Below are 21,192 nucleotides of genomic sequence, written 5' to 3' on the forward strand. Positions count from 1 at the left end.
GTCCTGACAAAGATCTCCCACATCTTTGGAAATGTTGCCAATTCCAGTGGTCATGTTTCCACCTTATGTTACCTGACCTCTCTGTGGCATTTAGCACTGTTTACTACTTCCTTCAGGAAACTCCATGTTTCTTGGCCTCGCATCTAGTTCCCCATCCATCATCTTCCTAGCCTCTTTTACTGGCTCCCACACCTCTGCCTGCCCTTAAAACTGGTACAGCACAGGACTTTTTTCAAGCAAGCTTTTCAGCTCACACTTGGTGTCGCCCATTCCCCCACCACCACCTCATCCAGTCTTTTCTCAGAGGCTTCAAATCTATTTGCTCCTCAGACACCTAGAATTCCGCATGTTCAACTCTGCCTGTCCTATCCCCCACCCCCTGCTAAGTCCACCGCCCTCACCTGCTCATTTCTGTGTGCTTTCTTTCCCTGACACATAGTGCCTCTATCATGGTACTGATAATACCCAACAAGTTTCTGGGAGTGAACCAAGAAACCTCTTTCTCATGTTCACCTCTATTTTTTCCCTAGATGTTAACTCTACTTAAATATCTCTCAAGTTAGTCCATTTTCTTTATCTCTACAGCCAGTGGTCTAATTCAGACCTCCATTCTCTTACCTGTTAAGAATTCTCTTAACTGTCATCTGAGGGTGTTCTTTACACCTAAAATCATTATGTGAATAAGATACAGGAAGCATACAAAATCTCCCATGTAATTTTTAAGTTAACAACCTGAGCAGGGCTTTCTAGAATTCTCATGTAAATGCAATTCAGTAAGTATTTTCCCAGCACCTACTTTATGCCTTGCATCAGGCTGGACCCAGGGAATGCCAAGATTTAAAAAGTGCTGAGTTTCTTTCCTCAAGGACATCACAAACTGATGGAACTGATGTCACAAACTGGCATATAAACACTTATAAAAACAAATGCTTTTTTTTTTTTTTTTTTTTTTTTTTGCGGTACGTGGGCCTCTCACTGCTGTGGCCTCTCCCGTTGTGGAGCACAGGCTCCGGACGCGCAGGCTCAGCGGCCATGGCTCACGGGCCCAGCCGCTCCACAGCATGTGGGATCTTCCCGGACCAGGGCATGAACCCATGTCCCCTGCATCGGCAGGCGGACTCTCAACCACTGCGCCACCAGAGAAGCCCAACAAATGCATTTTATTGCATTTCATACCAAGTGTAATGGGACAATGCAGGAAGTAGTAAATACCCAATTCTCTCAAATTCATCCTCTATACTGGTGCCAGAGGATCTTTCTAGATCCCATCTCCTATATTATAAAGGCTAAAATCCCTAACCTCACTAGCCAAGTCCCCCATGACCTGGATTTTCATCCCCTACTTTGTCCCTATTGCCCCTATTCTTCAGCCATACTAAATACTTGTGAACATTCCAGGCTTTGTCATGTTTCCAGGCCTTTGTATTTGCTTTTCTGCCAAAAAAGCCTTTCTCTTTTTTGTGGGTGTGTCTGGTGAATCACCTCCTCTATGAAATCTCTCCTGCCCTCTAAGTTTGGATGGTCACACTCCTTCTTTTGTTGTCACATAATACTTGCAACCAGCTTCTACTAGGGCACCTGCCACAACCAAATGTGTTGATTCATTTATTTTATAACAGCTTTATTGAGAGTATTCACATACTATACAATTCACCCATTTAAAGTGTACAACTGAATTGACTTTTATTATATTCACAGAATTGTACATCTATCACCACAATCAATTTTAAAACACTTTTATTATCTCAAAGAGAAACCACACATTTCTCAGCCATCACCCTTCAACCTCCCCTTTCCTCAATCTCCCTAGCCCCAGGCAACCTCCAATCTCTACTCTGTCTCTATAGATTTGCCTCTTCTAGACATTTTGTATAGGTGAAACCATATAACACATGGTCTTTTGTGACTGAGTTATTTCTCTTAGCATAATGTCTCCAAAGTTCATCCATGTTGTAGCATGTGTCAGAACTTCATTCCTCTTTATGGCTAAATACTATTCTATTGTAAGAATAGCCCACATTTTGTTTATCCATTCATCAGGTGATGGACATTTGGGTTGGTTCCACTCTTTGGCTGCTGCTACGAACATTTGTGTACAAGTTTTTGTGTAGACATATATTTTCATTTCTCGCGGGTATATACCTAGAAGTGGAGTGCTGGATCATATGGTAACTCTATGTTTAGCTGTTTGAGGAACTGCAAGACTGTTTTCCACAGCAGCTGCATCATTTTATAATTCTACCAGCAGTTTATGAGGTTTCAAATTTCTCCACATCCTTGACAACACATTATTATCTGTTTTTTTACTATAGCTATCCTAATAGGTGTAAAGTGATAGCTCATTGTGGTTTTGATTACATTTCCCTGATAGATAATGATATTGAACATCTTGTCATGTGTTATTGGTCACCTATATAACTTCTCTGGAGAAATGTCTATTCAAATTCTTTCTCCATTTCCTAATTGGGTTGTTTGTTTTATTGTCATTGAGTCATTGGAGTTCTTTATATATTCTGGGTATTAATCTCTTATCAGATATGTGATTTGCAAATATCTTTCCACATTCTGTGGGTTGCCTTTGTACTCTGTTGATATTGTTCTTTGATGGGCAAAATTCTTAATTTTGACGGAGTCAATTAATCTATTTTTTCTTTTGTTGGCTCTACTTGTGACGTCACATCAAAGAAACCAAAATCATGAAGATGTTCTGCTATGTTTTCTTCTAAGAGTTTTATAGTTTCAGCTCTTATGTTTAGATCTTCAATCCACTTTGAGTTAATTTTTTATGTGGTAAGCCCTTTGACTATTTTTAATTGAGTTATTTTTCTTTTTTATTATAAAGTTGTAAAACCATTTATTTTTATGCATTTATATATGCTAGTCTCCTTTAGTTTGTGATTTCCTTGAGGCAGAAATGGTCTTCCCGATTTTGGCATCCTCAGGGCCCAACTTAATGTAAGGCATAAAATAGATGTTGAAAAATTATTTATTGAACTGAGTTTATACAATATTTCTGAATAGAACTACTCATGTTGTTACCTAGGAAAGTATATATGGGGGATTTTGCATTCCAAGTACTATTCATGGTTTGAAATCACATACCATGTCTGCTCTTATTGCATTTTCTTGATGTTGTGCAGTATCTTTTGCTGAGTGAGTTTCTGTTGCTGTTTCAGTTCAAGACTAAATACTGCTGGTTTCTTCCTGTTTCCTTAGAAGCCATTAATAGTCAATCCCCTTTTCTTTGCAATCTTCCTAAACCAGGTTAAAGTGAGTAAAAGAGAATCCAAAGCAGGTGAGGCCAACCCCAAGTGTACAGACAGAGGTGACAGGCCCCATGACAACCTGGAATACATCTTATTTAATGGATAGCCTCTCCTGTGCTCACACATACTCAATGCTGCCTGGTCTTATAAATTTGGATGTTTATGAGAAGTTGTCCAACTTTTAAGTGTTGGTAACTAACTTTTTTAAAAAAACATGATTTTTAAACATGTTTTAAACAGGAGGACAGCAGTTTGTATCTTTGATCTATATATATTTACTCAACTCGTGTTAAATTACTCACTGTAGCTTGGATTCCAGTCTTTAAAGTCTATTAAATTGCTTCTGCCAAACAAAGTACTAATTCTGAAGCTTGCCTTAGCTTGTCATTACTTATTATTTATACCATGCTGAGCTAATCCCTGAATTTGACCAAACATAAATCATTGGATGCCTACCCTGAGGAATTTCTGTCTTCCCCTGCACTTCAGAGAATTACTAGATTAGACAAAGAAATCTCAGATGGGTTATTGAATGCAGAAAAAACAAACCTGCCCAAAGAAGCACTTTAAACAGATAGTCATGCCTTATACCATATGCCCTACTCCGAGGAAAATCATAACCTTTCACCTACTTCTCTCTGAACAAATATTCAATTACATGATTAATGAAATCAATGTTTACAATTAAGTTGCTACATTTCTTTGAATGATTTCTAAAGCTGTTTAACATTTTGCTGGTGGATAAATACCGCTTGTAGTAAATGTAAAAGTTGTCCTTGTTCGAGGAGTTCTGGTTCTCAGCTGAAAGTGCTCTGAACCACGGTAAGCCAGGAAGGAACTTAAAGCAACTGCCAAACAATTGTTTGTATTGTAGGGGAGGAAAGCTCTTCCCTTTTTCCCTTCCAGTGGCTAGTCTAGTAATTAAATTGACATAAGACAGATTAACAGGAGAAAAACAAATTTAATTTTGTATGTTCGGGAGTCCATAAGAATATGGGACTCAAAGAAGTGACCAAAGCAGACTGCTTTTATACCTTTTAGATAAGGAAACAATAAATGTGTGAAGAATTGACAAGATGAAGAAGTTTGGGTTTGGAGTAGTAAATTAGTTAGGAAGTAACAGGTTTGCTTATACAGGTTTCTCAGCCCTAAATTCCCTATCTTTGGTGATATGGGTGCCTTCTACCCTTCTAGTACAGGGAGGGGACTTTTCACAGGAGAGATTTATCTCCTGCTTTCAGGGAGAAAAAGGAAGTTCGGAGTGTCCTTCTTGCAACAGCTGTTTCTCAAGTTCTTTCAATTCAAAATCATCAATATTCCAAAGTGGCATATCTTGGAATGACATATTCTGAACCCCTGCAATGATTAGAGGCTTCCCAAATATAATATACTGAGAAGCATACCCCTGAGTGTGCCCTTATTCTTGCCTCTCTCCTCTCCTCCATCTTAGTAAATGGCCATGCCATTCACCAGGTAATCAAACTAAAACCTTTCTCTCCTTGCCTCAAACTTATACCTATCCATCAATATTCAAATGTCCCAAACATTTTGATGTGCTAAATGTGTACATTTGGAGCTAGCATTTGCCTCAGAGCCTTCAGGCTTCACCTGGGCTCACTGATCATCCTTGGGGCTTGGCTTTGGTGTGAGCTGGGGGCCACTTCTAGGCACTAGTAAGTTTAGAAGTGAAGGCAAAAGGATAGGTGTAAATAAACACCAGACAGCAAACCCTGATAGAATGAATGATGCTGACGGATGGGTGCGCACAAAGGAGAGCTCACAGCCCATTTCTGGAACACTGAACGAAGACGGAAGAGCGTTGATGGAGGAAATAGCAAAGGAAACCACAGCCCAGAGGAAACCACAGCTAGACTAGGAGATGCATTTTGCGGGGAGGATGGTGGGGAGGGGAACAGACTGCTCTGCCTGTAGAATGTGGGATGGGCCCAGGGCTTGACACTTAGGGGCAGGAGAGAAGAATGGGGCTGAAAACCAAGCACTGTCTGAAGATCTGTGTACAGGAGGGTCAACATCCCCCTACCCCTCCGCAGTCTGTGCACAGAGCTGCTGGGAACATCAGCCAGGAACTTACCTGAGCCCAGAGGAATGTGCCCAGTCAGGGAAGGACTTGGGCAGCTGGTGTGCAGACCCAGAGTGAAGACCACCTCCTGCTGGAATGCAGCTGTTGAGGGGAGAGGGGCAGAGCCTTATCTTAGCCTCAGGTGCTTCTCTGCCCACTCCTGCTGAGGAGTCCAAGGCAGCAGTCCCTGCTCTAGTCCCAGAGTTTTTGTCTGCCTTTAGGGGCTCACTAGAGATTAGACAAAACTTGTAGCAGGAAAGAAAGCAACCAGGATTCTAAAGAGAGAGAGAAAGGCAGAGACAGAAACTTATCTCAGAGGAAGCAGAGAGAATTCAGAGAACAAGAGAGTATAAAACAAAGAACATAACAGAATAAAACCTCTTTGATCAGCATCCTCAGAGAGATTTTAGAAAACATTGCATCCATAGAACAAGAGCATGGCACTATGAAAAATGAGCCATGTGAAAATACCCACAACAAAAGCCTCTGGAAATTAAAATTGTTTCACAAAACATAAAATAACAAATATGGATGGACAATAACATTTGGGACATTTCAGAAGCTACAGAGAGAAAGAGGAGACAGAAAATAGGACAGAAATAATAAGAGATATAGATGATTAAACCAGGATTAATCCAGATACAATGCCTAACTAGTAGGAAATCGAGAGAGACAGAGACAGAGAGGAAGAGAAACAGAGGGGAAGAGAAGAAGGAGGAGGAAGAGGAGGAAAAGAAGAGGGGGAGGGAGAGAGAAAGAGTGGGAGAGAAGGAAAGAAAGAGAACATAAAATGTAGAGTAGAAAATTATCAAATAAATAGAGAAATTTTTCCAAGAGCTGAGGAAAGACACAATCTTGAGATTGAAAGAGGCTTTGAGAGTATAAATTAATATGCCACTTTGAAGAGTGACCTGACAGTAATTCCTGGGGCTGACTGTTCACACACCAAGTAATTTCCCTTTTGAGTCTGTCCTCTAGGACAGAGCTTCCCGACCAGGTGTCCCAAGTTGAATGCAGATGTGTTGAGTTTGTATGTGTTCTCAGGTGTCCCCTGGTGGCTGAGCAGGGCCAGGGGCATTTAGGGCTGCTGGTATCAGCACCTCCTGAAGGAGCAGCGCCATCCTGTGCTGACCCCAATCTGCCACACCAGTAGTGCTGTGTCTGGTGTGTGATGTGATGTGGGAAGGTTGGGAAGCATTTGTCTCAACACAGAACATATAAGCAGCTTACGCGGTGATGTTCGTGGAAGCAAAATAAATGGGAATAGCCTAAATATCTACCAATGGATTAAAAAGTAGTGCATTTGCTGTGCAAACTATTATATATAGGATGGATAAACAAGGTCCTACTGTATAGTACAGGGAACTATATTCAATATCCTGTGATACACCATGACTGAAAAGAATGTGTGTGTGTGTGTGTGTGTGTATGTGTATGAATGATATCTGAATCACTTTGCTATACACCAGAAACTAACACATTGTAAATCAACTATACTTCAATAAAATAATTTTTTTATAAAAAGTAATGCATTGATCATACAATGAACATCACACAAAATAAAAACATGAACTGGACTACACATATCATCAAGGATAAAGTCTGAAAACAAAATGTTGAATGAGAAAACAAGTTGCAAATCATTTATATAATGTCTACAATACCATTTATGTAAAATTAAAAAAAATAACAGTGGACTGTATGTTAAAAACAAGCTTTCTGAAACTGGAATCTATGAAAAGAATGTGCAATGTCAAAATTTAGAAGATCTCCTGAGATGAAAGGAAAAGAATACATTTAAAGATTTATGATTTGGAAGCAAACATTTGATGTGTCCCTTCAAGAAAAAAAGAAAAGCAATGACTATAAAATACTAGATAAAATACACAATGATAAGATAATAGCAAAGGGGAGGGGGGGAAATGGTTGTGAAACAGGTAGAAATGAAAAAGAAGCAGGATGAAACAAGGAAAGAATGTGATATGAAGGACCGGCTTGAGTCACAAGGCTAGAATGCAGCAAAAAACATTGAACTCTATGACTGAAACAATATCACACTTTTTAGAACTACCATATGACCCAGCAATCCCACTTCTAGGCATATACCTGGAGAAAACAATAATTCAAAAAGATACATCACCCCAATGTTCATTGCAGCACTATTTACAATAGCCAGGACATGGAAGCAACGTAAATGTCCATCAACAGAGGAATGGGTAAAGAAGACGTGGTACATATATACAATGCAGTATAACTCAGCCATAAAAAGGAACAAAATAATGCCATTTGCAGTGACATGGGTGGACACAGAGATTGTCATACGGAGTGAAGTAAGTCAGAGAGGCAAAGACAAATATATGATACCGCTTATACGTGGAATCTAAAACAAGGGTACAAATGAACTTATTTATAAAACAGAAGTAGAGTCACAGATGTAGAAAACAAACTTACGGTTACCAGGAGATAAGTGGGGGGAGGAGGGGTAAACTGGGAGGTTGTGATTGACATATACACACTACTATATATAAATAGATAACTAATAAGAAACTACTGTATAGCACAGGCAACTCTACTCAGTACTCTGTATATGCCTATATGGGAAAAGAATCTAAAAAAAAGAGTGGGTATATGTATATGTATAACTGATTCACTTTGCTGTACACCTCAAACTAACACAACATTGTAAATCAACTAGACTCCAATAAATTTTTTTTTAAAAATCACACTTTTAATTAATATAACTTAAAAAACATTTTTTAATTTATTTATTTAGGCTGCACTGGGTCTTAGTTGCGGCACACAGGATCTTTAGTTGTGGCATGTGGGATCTTTTAGTTGTGGCATGCATACTTCTTAGTTGCAGCATGCAGACTTCCTTAGTTGCAGCATGCAAACTCTTAGTTGCGGCATGCATGTGGAATCTAGTTTCCCGATAGGGATAGAACCCAGTCCTCCTGCACTGGCAGTGCGGAGACTTACCCACTGGACTACCAGGGAAGTCCCTAATTTATTATAACTTTAGAATAACCTTTAATATCTGATTACGTTGCTCAACTTTCAATATCTTTCTTTTAACACTTAAAAATATATTCATATTTTCTTCCTTTTGAAGAAAAACTTTTTAAGATATGACAAATAAAGACACTACCATAATTTTATAAAAACAAAATATTAATTATTAAATTTGAAGAGAATTTTTTTTAAGTTTTCTGGACTTTAGTTATTGATTATTTTTTAAAAACTACCAATGAGACTTGAGAAAGTATATTTGTTGTGATGTTTGGTGATGCTGTACTCCACGACCAGGGGATGTGAGTCTCCATTATTTTATGTTTTCGAGGCCTGACTTTATTGACAAAGTTATAAGCACCTTAGATGTAGGAAAGAAAATGCATTTACTATAAAAAGTAAATAAGGTAATTGACATATTACATATTAATAAAAAAGTAGAACAGGATTCTGTCAAAACAAAAATTCTGGGACTTCCCTGGTGGTACAGTGGTTAAGAATCCAACTGCCAATGCAGGAGACACGGGTTTGATTCATGTTCCGGGAAGATCCCACATGCCGTGGAGCAACTAAGTCCATGTGCCACAACTACTGAGCCTGCACTCTAGAGCCCACGAGCCACAACTACTGAGCCTGCATGCCACAGTTATTGAAGGCCGGATGCCCTAGAGCCCACACGCTGCAACTACTGACCCCGCGCTCTGCAACTACTGAGCCCACGTGCCACAACTACTTAGCCCATGTGCTGCAACTACTAAGCCCATGTGCCTAAGGCCCATTCTCCTCAACAAGAGAAGCCACCACAATGAGAAGCCCGTGCACCACAACAAAGAGTAGCCCCTGCTCACTGCAACTAGAGAAAGCCCACGCACAGCAATGCAGCCAAAAAAATAATAATAAATTAATTAGTTTTAAAAAAATGCTTAAGAAACTCAAGAATGAAATTATCCATTCATTCACTCCACAAATCTGGATAAGTGTGGACTAAGGAGCTGGGGACACATGTGGTCCATGCCCAATGGAGCTCCTATTCTGGTAGAAGGGCCAGGTAGAGTTGTGACCAACATCAAATAATAATCAGTATCATGACTGAAAAGAACAGAGTTTTGTCTGAAGCCTTAGGAATTGCAATTCAGGAGACACAGATGCAGGTAAAACCAAGAGTGTTCTGGGGAAGAGAAACAGGAGGTTATAAAGGCAAAAGCTACAAGGTTATTACAGTTGTCTTGCAAGACTTATAATTGGCTCTGATGCAAAAGAGAAATATTTGTTCCTTTATTTTTTTCTTTTGCATTATGGTTTAGTACAGGATATTAAATATAGTTCCCTGTGCTATACAGTAGGACCTTTTTGTTTACCTATTTTATATATAGTAGTTTGTATCTGCTAATCCCAAATTTCTAATTTATCCCTCTCCCCCACCTTTCCCCTTTGGTTAACCATAAGTTTGTTTTCTACGTCTGTGAGTCTATTTCTGTTTTGTAAATAAGTTCATTTGTATCATTTTTTTTTTTTTTAGATTTCGCATATAAGTGATATTGTATGGTTTTTGCGTTTCTTTTTCTGACTTACTTTATTTAGTATGATAATCTCTAGGTCTATTCATGTTGCTGCAAATGGCATTATTTCATTCTTTTTTATGGCTGAGTAGTATCCCATTGTGTATGTATACCACATCTTCTTTACCCATTCATCTGTTGAGGGACATTTAGGTTGCTTCCATATCTTGGCTATTATGGGAAATACTTGTTTTGAAGAGATAGGCTGAAAGGGCTTCCCTGGTGGCGCAGTGGATAAGAATCTGCCTGCCAATGCAGGGAACACAGGTTCGATCCCTGGTCTGGGAAGATACCACATGCGGCGGAACAACTAAGCCTGTGAGTCACAACTACTGAGCCTGTGCTCTAGAGCCCATGAGCCACAACTACTGAAGCCCACATGCTTAGAGCCCGTGCTCTGCAACAAGAGAAGCCACCGCAATAAGAAGCCCGTGCACCACAATGAAGAGTACCCCGGCTTGCCACAACTAGAGAAAGCCCGCCCACAGCAACAAAAACCCAAAGCAGCCAAAAATTAATTTAATTAAATTTTTTTTAAAAAAAGAGAGAGAGAGGCTGTCACAAGTTATTTAGGGTAAGGGTCCCATAAGTATCTTGGGTTTCTGGAACACTGTGCAGATGATCTGGATGCCTGTGTTAAGGCAATAAGTGGTCAAAAGTTAAGATTCCATCCAAGCTGAGACATGCATAAGTCCCACCTCATCAGTGGCCTCCTGGCTCCATTTTAGAGAGCTCTCTCAGCAATACTGACTCCATTCTGATTTTTCTTTTACACCAGAAACTGGAATGTAAAGTAGAGAAAGCTGCAGGTTCCCCAGGGGAGATGTGATCCAGCCTAGGCATCAGGAAGAGTTGCCTTGAAATGTGATGAGTAAGCTAAGAGCTGAAGGACCAAAGGAGCTAGCAAGGCAAAGAACAAAAGAACATTCCAGGTGAAGGGGGCTCAGGTATGGAGCCAGGTGAGAAATTATTGACTAAAATGAGAAATCTGTGATTACAGACTTCCCTGGTGGTCCAGTGGTTAAGGTTCCATGCTTCTACTGCAGAGGAGTATGGGTTTGATCCTTGGTCAGGGAAGTTCCACATGCCATGCAGTGTGGCCAAAAAAAAACAAAATCTGTGATTACAAATAGTGACATTGTCACTCAAGAATTACCAATGCCATTTCTATTCATAAAAGGGATTTGCTCATAGGGTCCTCAGAACAAGATGTGGATTGAGTTTCATCTTCACAGTAAGCAATCTGGTAGATTACACAGCTCTACTATTCTGAGGTAGAAACATATTCTACTATGTTCCATCTAAGACTGATATTCTTTGTGCAGTTGCAAAACACAATATTCAACTGCTTTTGTATAGCTTTGTAGCTTCATACAAGATAAATATCCTATATCCCAATATATTGACTGATTTTTGTATTTTACAAAAATATTTTGCCCAGGGCTTTCCTGGTGGCGCAGTGGTTGAGAGTCCGCCTGCCGATGCAGGGTACACGGGTTCGTGCCCCAGTCTGGGAGGATCCCACGTGCCGCGGAACGACTGGGCCCATGAGCCATGGCCGGAGCCATGCGTGTCCGGAGCCTGTGCTCCGCAACGGGAGAGGCCACAACAGTGAGAGGCCCGTGTACCGCAAAAAAAAAAAAAATTGCCCAGAGGATGCTTTGGATTCTTTTTTTCAGAATTTAGAATGTTGCACATGGTGGGGGGGAGGGGTACAGTTGGAAGCCTTTAACTACCAAGTAGAAATTTCATGATGTTCTATATTTGAATGTGTAATTTCATTAGTGATGTGTTCTTTTTCTTTCTTTTTTTGCTGTTTGCAGTGACTATTTCAGAGTTCAAATTACAAGTTTTACTTCGAAGATTTTATAAAGATACAATTGCCTACATTAATTTACAATATTGAATTTTCAAATAAAACAAGGATGCACAGTGATTAAGGTCCTAGCCAATGTAATAAAGAGACAAAAACTAGGAAGTTAAATAATGGAATGATGCTTGTCTTACAAAATTCAAAATGATCAACATAAAATCTAGTGGAAGTAGTAAGAGAGTTCCATTAGGTGGGCAGATATGGTTCCAACAAACAATAACCATTCACCCTGAAACCAAGCCAGACCCTAAGGAGCCCTCCTGGGTACAAGTCCCTTCATGTCCTGACTTCTGATTTGTAAAAAATGCTTTAGTCTCCTAGGCCTTCTCCAAGTTCCAAAGATCAGACTCAAGCAGTTAAGTATTACAGAAGTGAGAAAACGCAGAAACAAAGGAAAAGCAGTCAAACAAGAAAAGTACTAAGCCTGAACAATAGAGTCACAGGACTCCTAGTTCCTTCTGAAGGGATATAGATAACAATCTGATGCATATCCTTGAGTTTTTTACAGAAACTAGGACCGCCCCACCCCCCACCCCAGGTTGGAAACTGCTAACCACAAGCACACAGACATCAGACTGGTTGGAACCAGAAGGTTGAGGATTGAGATTCCTGAAATATCACCTTGTTACTGCACCACCAACCAAAAAGAAGAATGTCCACAAGCTGATCATGCACCCTATGACCCTCACCCCTAATGTTGCCTTTAAAATCTCTGAAAGCCATGAGGAAGTTTGTGTCTTTTAAACATTGGCTACCCATTCTCCTTGCTTAGTGCCCTGCAAATAAACACTGTACTTTCCTTCACCACAACCTGGTGTCAGTAGATTGGCTTTATTACATGGCAGGTGAGCAAATGTAAGTTTGGTTTGGTAATAGTTTTTCACATAGGAGAACAACCTTACAAGGAACATCCAGTTAGAAATGTAATGCAAAATAATCCCAACAAAAACTATAAAAAAATTACTCAGTAAATTCAACCAATCTTAAACCTAATGGAACTTGAAACGTGAATTCTAAAATTTTTCTAAAAGATAAATAATATCTGCCAAGATTTTTTGAAGAAGAGGAATGATGAGAGCACACTGTCCTATCACAGGTAAAATACTGATGGCTGTGAAATGAAAATAGTGTGGCTTTGCACTGCTGCAGGCTACTTGACCAATGGGAATTTAGCACATGACAAAGTCAAAGTTCAAAAATGTAGAGAAAGAATGCATTATTTTTTAAATGGTATTGAGACAACTGTCTGTTCATACAGGAAAATCTGAGATGTCTTTCCAGTGTATGGGAGCGAAATTTGCCACCCCAAATTGTGTCTCTTTGGCATGAGGATTAAAACAGGCTGATTATTTTTAAGAAACAAGAGATTCAGGAAGTCTTTTCTCTCCCTTCCCCTTAGCTGCCTAAAGAAGTTAAATAAAGGGCTTATTTACAGAATAAAGCTGTCCAGAATTATCTGCAAAGAATATAGATTAGGTGTGGTGGGGGAAACTCAGCAGGACCCAGAGACCAGAGTTTGCTTTGTGTCCCCTCACCTCTGCCTGGCCCAGCAAACATTTATTTACCAAACATTTGCTTTTTCAACTTCCTGTGAATTGCCTTTCTCCCCTTTGAAGTTCCAAACTACTATCCCCAACATCTCTTTTTTCTTTAGCTGAAGATGGTATTTAAGGTCAGGGTTTTGGCCATTTGGGTGAGTTACTTAGTTTTCCTGGGTCTCTCCCATGTACAGGTTATTACAATTTTGTTTGATTTTCCCCTGTTAATCTGTCTCATGTTAATTTAATTCTTAGACCAGCCAGAAGAACCTAGAAAGGTAGAGGAAAATTTCTTCTTCCCCAACATCAGTTTAAGAATCACACAGCCTTGGGACTTCCCTGGTGGTCCAGTGGTTAAGACAATGCACTTCCAATGCAGAGGGTGCATGTTCGATCCCTGCTCAGGGAACTAAGATCCCATATGCCACGTGGTGTGGCAAAAAAAAAAAAAAAATCACATAGCCTTAAAATGTTTTGTATTGATTAAGGATGTAAATGTTAAAAAGTGAAATTATAAAAGTACTAGAAGAAACCAAGGGGGAATATTTTCGATTGTTAGGTGGGAAAGTGAAACCAAACAGAACCCTGTGGGTCTCCCAAGTACAAATCCTTTCTGTGTTCCCTGTTTCTTGTTTGCAGAAAATAAGCTTAATTCAGCTTCCATGACCTTCCCTGAGTCCCAAAAGGCAGGTTCAAACAGTTGCTAATCAGGGAAGGGAGGGAATGCAGAAATAAGGGAGAAGTCAAGAAACAATAGTACAGCCTTGGGGCTGGGTCCTGGTTCTTCCTGAAGGAATATATATAATAATACCTTTGAATTCTTCTGCAGGAGCTAAGGTCCCCACCCAGGTAGAAGATGGTAACTTCAAGCTGAGCACAAGATTCCTGGAGCACCACCCTTTTACCTCACCACCAGCCAATCAGAAGAAAGTCACACACCCTGCAGCCCTTACCCTAAATTTACCTTTAAATACTTCTCGCTGAAAACCATCAGAGAGTTCAGGATTTTTAGCACAAACCACCCATTTTCCTTGCTTGACCTGGCAATAAACCTTTCTTTACTCCAGACTCCCACATTTCAGTTTGTTTGGCCTCACTGTGCATCGGGCACACGATCTTGTGTTTAGTAACAAAAGTACTGTTAGGGACTGAATGTTTATGTCTCCCCCAAATTCATATGCTGAAATCCTAACCCCCAGGGTGATGGAGTCTGGAGGTGGGGCCTTTGACAGGTAATTATGAATGGGATTTGTGCCCTTATAAAAGAGGCATCAAAGATCTCCCTCATTCCTGCCAGGTGGGGACACAGTGAGAAGACAGCTGTCTAGGAACCAGATAGTGGTTCCTCTCTAGACACTGTACCAGATGGTGACTTGGTCCTGGACTTTTAGCTCATAGAAGGTGAGAAATAAATTTCTGTTGTTTGTAAGCCATGTATGGTATTTTGTTATAGCAGTCCAAACAGACTAAGAAAATGACTTACTAATGAGGATATGAAATGCAAAAGCCATAAAGAAAATAAATAGGTTGGACTTGGCTGCATTAAAATTTAAACTTCTATATGGCAAGACACCAAAAAAAAGTTAAGCAAATAATGCACAAAATTTTTTTAACATAAGAAGAAAATTACAACAACCCAGCAGGAGGGAAAATGCATAAAGGATGTGAGTAGACTGTTTAGATAAAGAAAACTACAAATGGTTAACAAAAACACTCTCTCGTAATAGTTATCAGAGAAATGAAAACTAAAATACTGAGATATCATTTAAGCTAATTAGATTAGCATAAATATTAAAGATTAATAATATCCAGTGTAGGGACTTCACTGGTGGAGAAGTGGTTAAGAATTTGCCTGCCAATGCAGGGGACACAGGTTTGAGCCATGGTCCAGGAAGATCCCACATGCTGTGGAGCAACTAAGACCGTGAGCCTGCGCTATAGAGCCCACAAGACACAACTACTGAAGCCCACATGCCTAGAACCCGTGCTCCGCAACAAGAGAAGCCACGGCAATGAGAAGCCCTTGCACCACAACAAAGAGCAGCCCCTGCTTGCCACAACTAGAGAAAAAGAACCCGTGCTCAGCAACGAAGACCCAATGCAACAAAAACTAAATAAATAAATAAATTTATTTTAAAAAATAATAATATCTAGTGTAAGCAAATGAATCTGTATGTTTCTGGCATGGGAAGGAAAACTTATTCTTATACATTTTCGGTAGGAAATTGGTATAGGACTTTACGAAGAACTATTTGTAAGCATCTATCAATCAGATTTTAAAGTGTACATATACTTTATGATAGCAATAACATTTATAAAAAGCCCTTCTACAGAAATAATCATGAATGTTAAGTGGATGATTATAGAAGTATTGTTTATCATAATGAAAAACAGAAACACCCTAGATGTTCATCAGAAGGGGAATTTAATTAAACTGTGTCACCTTAATATTATAGAAAACTATGCAGTGGTTTAAAAGGATATAAGAAAGTCCAGTTCAGGACAGCAGACCAATGAGACATCCCACCTTCCACTTGTCTGAGACCTCCTGCTTATAGCAGTGCCTTCTTCATCCCAAAGCTCCCTGACGACACACACTGAATGAAGTCTGCTGGTCAGTGAGTGGTCCCCTGAGTTCCCAGTCAAACTCACTAGAAAGATCCCTGGGGTGACATGACTTCCATCCAAAACAACAGCATAAATTTCCATTGGCCACTGAGCTCTCCTGTAACAAACATCCACCAATCACCATGCAGAAAAAAGAGAACCAATAATTTACAAGAGAAATACACAAACAAATGGCCAGGCATGGAACAATAATTTGTGAACAACATATAAGATGAAAAGTCTCTAACATACTTGGAGAAATGTAAGAAGATTTTCGCCAACATAAAACCCAGATAAATGTGGAGTTACTGTGTACCGGGTACAGAGTTCAAGTCTGGGAAGATGAAAAGAGTTCTGGAGGTGGAGGGTGGTGATTGTTGCACAACAGTGTGAATGCACTTGATGCCACTGTACTGCACACTTAAAAGTGGTTACAGGCCTTCCCTGGTGGCTCAGTGGTTGAGAATCTGCCTGCCAATGCAGGGCACATGGGTTCGAGCCCTGGTCTGGGAAGATCCCACATGCTGCGGAGCAACTAGGCCCGTGAGCCACAACTACTGAGCCTGCACGTCTGGAGCCTGTGCTCCACAACAAGAGAGGCCACGATAGTGAGAGGCCCATGCACCGCAATCAAGAGTGGCCCCTGCTTGCCACAACTAGAGAAAGCCCTCGCACAGAAACGAAGACCCAACACAGCCAAAAATAAAATAAATAAATAAATAAAAACTAAAAAAAAAAAAGTGGTTACGATTATGTTATCTCTATTAGACTACAATTATTAAAAAAAAAAAAAAACAGAATATAATGAAAAATAAGACAGAGGACCAGTTACTCGGCATGGTTCTTCTTGCAGCTTTGGTACCAAAGGAGATGTTAACGGAAGTTCTTCGATTTGACATCTGGGAAAGTGCCTGGAAAGCGGCACACATCCTGGGATGTGTCTGCCTCTGACATACAGCTGTCTTGGGACAAGAGGGAAGGCAGCCTCACCAAAGGCATCACTACCCTGAAGACCTAACAAAGGAAAACAGACGCCTTCCCCAGGGAAGAGGTGAGGAATAACCACCCTGCACTGCGAAGGCACCTTCCACTGGTCTCCTCTGTGGAGGCGGTGTATGGATGATGCCCCAGCAGATGAGGTAATAAGACAAAACCCCCATTGTGAACGTATGTGTTTCAGCCCCTTGGGAAGTCAGCTGTCTGAAGCCAATCAACTTGTGGGCATTAGTGTCAGGGAGCAGGTGACAAATCACATCTTGCTTGTTACAGCTAAAGCCAGAATGCCTCAGCTGTTGAGGAGAGACGCGTTAACCCCTCAACATCCGTTCCCATGACGCGCCTGTCATGAAGACTAGAAGAGAAATGCTTCCCTTTATTCTTGGTAGCCAAAGGGGATCACTTATTCCATGGACACAGGGGATAAAAGAATTCTTAGTCATCCTCATTAGAAAGACCGTTAAACCATAAATCGCACAGGTCATGGAGGCATAGGACAAATACTCCAACTGCTAGCCCTCCTCTTTCATTTTGGAGGTCAGAAACTTGGGCCTGGAAAAGCTAATATTTTTCACAAATTTAACAACAAATTTGGGAACTTAAATTCATGCTTGGAAGTGTAAGAGAAGAAAATAATTTTCCCTCTACCCTCTGAGTTCTTGGCTGAGACCCTCCTAATAATAAAAGACAGACTGACAAGAAAAAAGAACAGAAGTTTATTAACATGTATACCTCATAGGTGCATGGAATATACCCAGGGAAACTGTAAATCCCCAGATTACCCAAGCCACCACCTTAAATACCATCTTCAGCTAAAGACAAAAGAAAGATGTTGGGGAAGGGAGGCCAGTCATGGTGATGGTGGGGGTTATTTCCAGGAAGAGTAAAGTAAACAAGGGTAAAGTTGTTATATAGATTCAAGTGTGTGCCTCCCTCACTTATTAGACTCTCTTGTAATTTACAGTCATCGTCCTCTTCCTTGTACATAATAGGTGATACCCATACAAATGGATAATTACTTTATAAATGTAAATGTCCCTTACAAAAAGGTAACTTCTACTCTGTTTTCAGAGCTTCTATGGCCTCAGCTGTTTCTCAAAATAATCCTTGTGCCAAAGAGGCATATTTTGGGGTGGCATATTCTGCTACCTTTCAGCAAGCTCTAATATCTGTAAGAAAAATGGATAGTTTTGATATTTTTCCCAAAAAAACTGCACATTCACTATCACCTTGAAAAAAATCTAGATGCTTGACTGTATTTTATTCTATTGAGTTGTTAACTGCTCTGGTATTTATAGTTCTGTTTCCCTAGTGAAGACTGCGGTTTTAAAAGCCACTATCCCTCCCCCATACATCACCATCTCCCTTACTCCGCTTAATTTCTTGGCAGTTGGGACCTTGTCTCTAGTCTTCAGGTCAAGAAGAAACCACGATATAAAATATTAATTTAAAATGTCATACATTATCTATTCTGGGTTTTATATAAACCATAATATAAACTATGTTGGATTATATTAACACTGATTCATTTTTTTTATAAATCTTATTTGATGTCTAGAAATTTTTTTCCCTAGAACTCTAAATTTTTCAGCTATAGAAGCCAAATATTCTCTCCATATAGGACCTCAAAGCATAAATCTGTGTTTTCCTGCAGAAACAGTATCAACAATCTGTATCAAAGATCTTTATTTATTTATTTATTTATTTATTTTTGCGGTACGCAGGCCTCTCACTGTTGTGGCCTCTTCCGTTGTGGAGCACAGGCTCCGGATGCGCAGGCTCAGCGGCCATGGCTCACGGGCCTAGCTGCTCCGCAGCATGTGGGATCTTCCCGGACTGGGGCACGAACCCGTGTCCCCTGCATCGGCAGGCGGACTCTCAACCACTGCGCCACCAGGGAAGCCCAAAGATCTTTATTTTTTTAATGGTGACTAAACAGCTCTCAGAAGGTAGAAGTGATTCAACACGTTAAACACAGGAACTAGAAACTTTGCAGGGGAGAAAGGTCCTCGCGTCTTTCACATTCTCATGTGCTTGTGCAGTGGGTCAGTTTTCCTTCATGACCACTTTTTGTCTCTGTACTTTGCAGAGGGTGAAAACAAAGTCTCGGTATTTACATCAGTAGCACTAATATAACCGGTTTTGCTTAACTGATTTATTTCCATTACTATGCAACGTTTCTGATGGTGGACTATATAAGTAATGTGACATAGTCCTATCTGATCCATGTTTGTTCATGAATCAACGTAGCTCTTACATCCTCCTTCCCTTTCCCTTTACAAAAGATTTTGTTTAAAAAAAAATTAAATGGGGAGCAGATGGAGCACTCTTCAGCACATATTAAGCCTTAAATGTGAAAATAGGGAGCTTCCCTGGTGAGACGGTGGTTAAGAATCCGCCTGCCAATGCAGGGGACACAGGTTCCAGCCCTGGTCCGGGAAGATCCTACATGCTGTGGAGCAACTAAGCCTGTGTGCCACAACTACTGAACCTGAATGCCACAACTACTGAAGCCCATGCACCTAGAGACCATGCTCCACAACAAGAGAAGCCACCACAATGAGAAGTCTGTGCACCACAACGAAGAGTAGCCCCCGCTCGCTGCAACTGGAGAAAGCCCATGCACAGCAACTAAGACCCAAAGCAGCCAAAAATAAATAAATAAATAAATAAATAAATAAATAAATAAATAAATAAATAAATATATATATATAAATGTGCAAATAAGCTGAGGTAGATATAAGGATCTTGCAATGTCCACTTGTGAGCTACAGGGACATGGGAACACATGTAGACATCTCCCTGAGGCTGCAGCCCTGCTTTGTGTTTCCCCACCTTCTTCCTTCCAACACCAGAGGCTAATGGATAGGCACCACACTTCTCCCTTAGTTCTGAGAATGCAGAAGTAAACACTTTCCTACCAACTCCCTGGTGGTCACTGCCTTGCCTCTCCTGAGCATCTCTTTGCCCATACCTCTTTTTCTGCATCCTTCTAAAGGACAGAAATTTGGGGATGCAGTCCACTCTTCACTTCCCAAATACAGAAACTGACAGCTCTCTCCCCAGTCACTCTGGCCATAGTCCAGTCACCTGTAGGAACAGACCAAGGAGCAACAACTGGGCCACTTCTCTTTTTCCTTCTCAAACAAGCTAAAAGAAATTATCCTGATATTTGTTCAAATGGTAAGGAAGACCTTTCTCAAGACTATTGCGATAGGGGCAAGAGATCAGGCCCAACTCTGAATGCAGCAAAGATGGCTAGGGGTTTACAGCCAATGAGCTGACTGTGAGGTTGGTGGATGGGAAATCACTAAGAGGAGACATCCAGGATGGGGGATTCTAGCTAAACCTGTCTAACTGGATTCTTGCTGAAGGCATCAAGGATGAGACACCAATAGTGGGGGATGAGGAGTTTGATCAGATATCAAGAGTGGGTGAATCAGGCTAAACTGACTTAGCAGGATTTTTTGCTAAGATTGTCTTTAGCAGGCCGTGGATGAGGATTCTGTCTAAAGTTTGGTCAAACAGAGAGTCCTTGTGAACCAGCTGACTTAAATTGGGGTAGCCAGGGAAACTGCAAGAGTCCTTCCTTCCTCAAGAATGCCTGGGCCAAGGAGCTGGTGCTGGTGGTGTCCTTCACCATCGGGGGCCTCATTATAATTCTGCCCACAATCAGCCCCTGCATCAAATATGCCATCATGATCAACCAGGCCTCACCTTACAACCACACAGTGCTCCTCCTAGACCATGGGAACATACCCAATGGGTCCAGCCACTCACAGGATCCACAGGGCCCAAGCTTAGAGTGGCTGAAGAAACTGTGAGCACCTACATTGACAGGGCAGGGTCCTCTTCCCTGGATCCCCCAATAAAAATGTGAAAACTGAAAAAAAAAAAAAAATGTGGGCAGCAAGCGTATGTGCATGTGCATGTACGTGTGTTTAATTATGGGAATGGGAGAGGCAGAAACAAGTGTATTTTTAGATGAGACAAGTCACTTCCCTAGGCCCAGTTATTCCATTCCAAGCTGCTTGGGGATTGGTGCCCTGCCTCTATCCAGAGATTTGAACCAGTAAAGGTTTGCTCCATCTGTTTTTTGAAATACAACTATAATCCCAGGGAAAAACAGCTATTTGTCTTGGGGACAAACCAGCCAGGGAAATTTCAAAGAAACGAGACAAGAGTTGGGGGGACTGGCCCACAGCACTGTCGTACTCATCCTTCAGGATTCCGCCTGGCTGGCTTCATTCCCACAATGTCTGGA

General features: G+C 40.7%; 1 pseudogene; it reads left to right on the plus strand.

Moving 5' to 3' along the window:
- LOC137228406 (NADH dehydrogenase [ubiquinone] 1 alpha subcomplex subunit 3 pseudogene) overlaps positions 1–20,752 on the plus strand; it is a 98,605-nt pseudogene extending 77,853 nt beyond the window's left edge.
- Positions 20,753–21,192: the final 440 nt, after the last annotated feature.

This window comes from Pseudorca crassidens, chromosome 7 (genome assembly GCF_039906515.1).
Source record: "Pseudorca crassidens isolate mPseCra1 chromosome 7, mPseCra1.hap1, whole genome shotgun sequence".
NCBI classification, from domain to species: Eukaryota; Metazoa; Chordata; class Mammalia; order Artiodactyla; family Delphinidae; genus Pseudorca; species Pseudorca crassidens.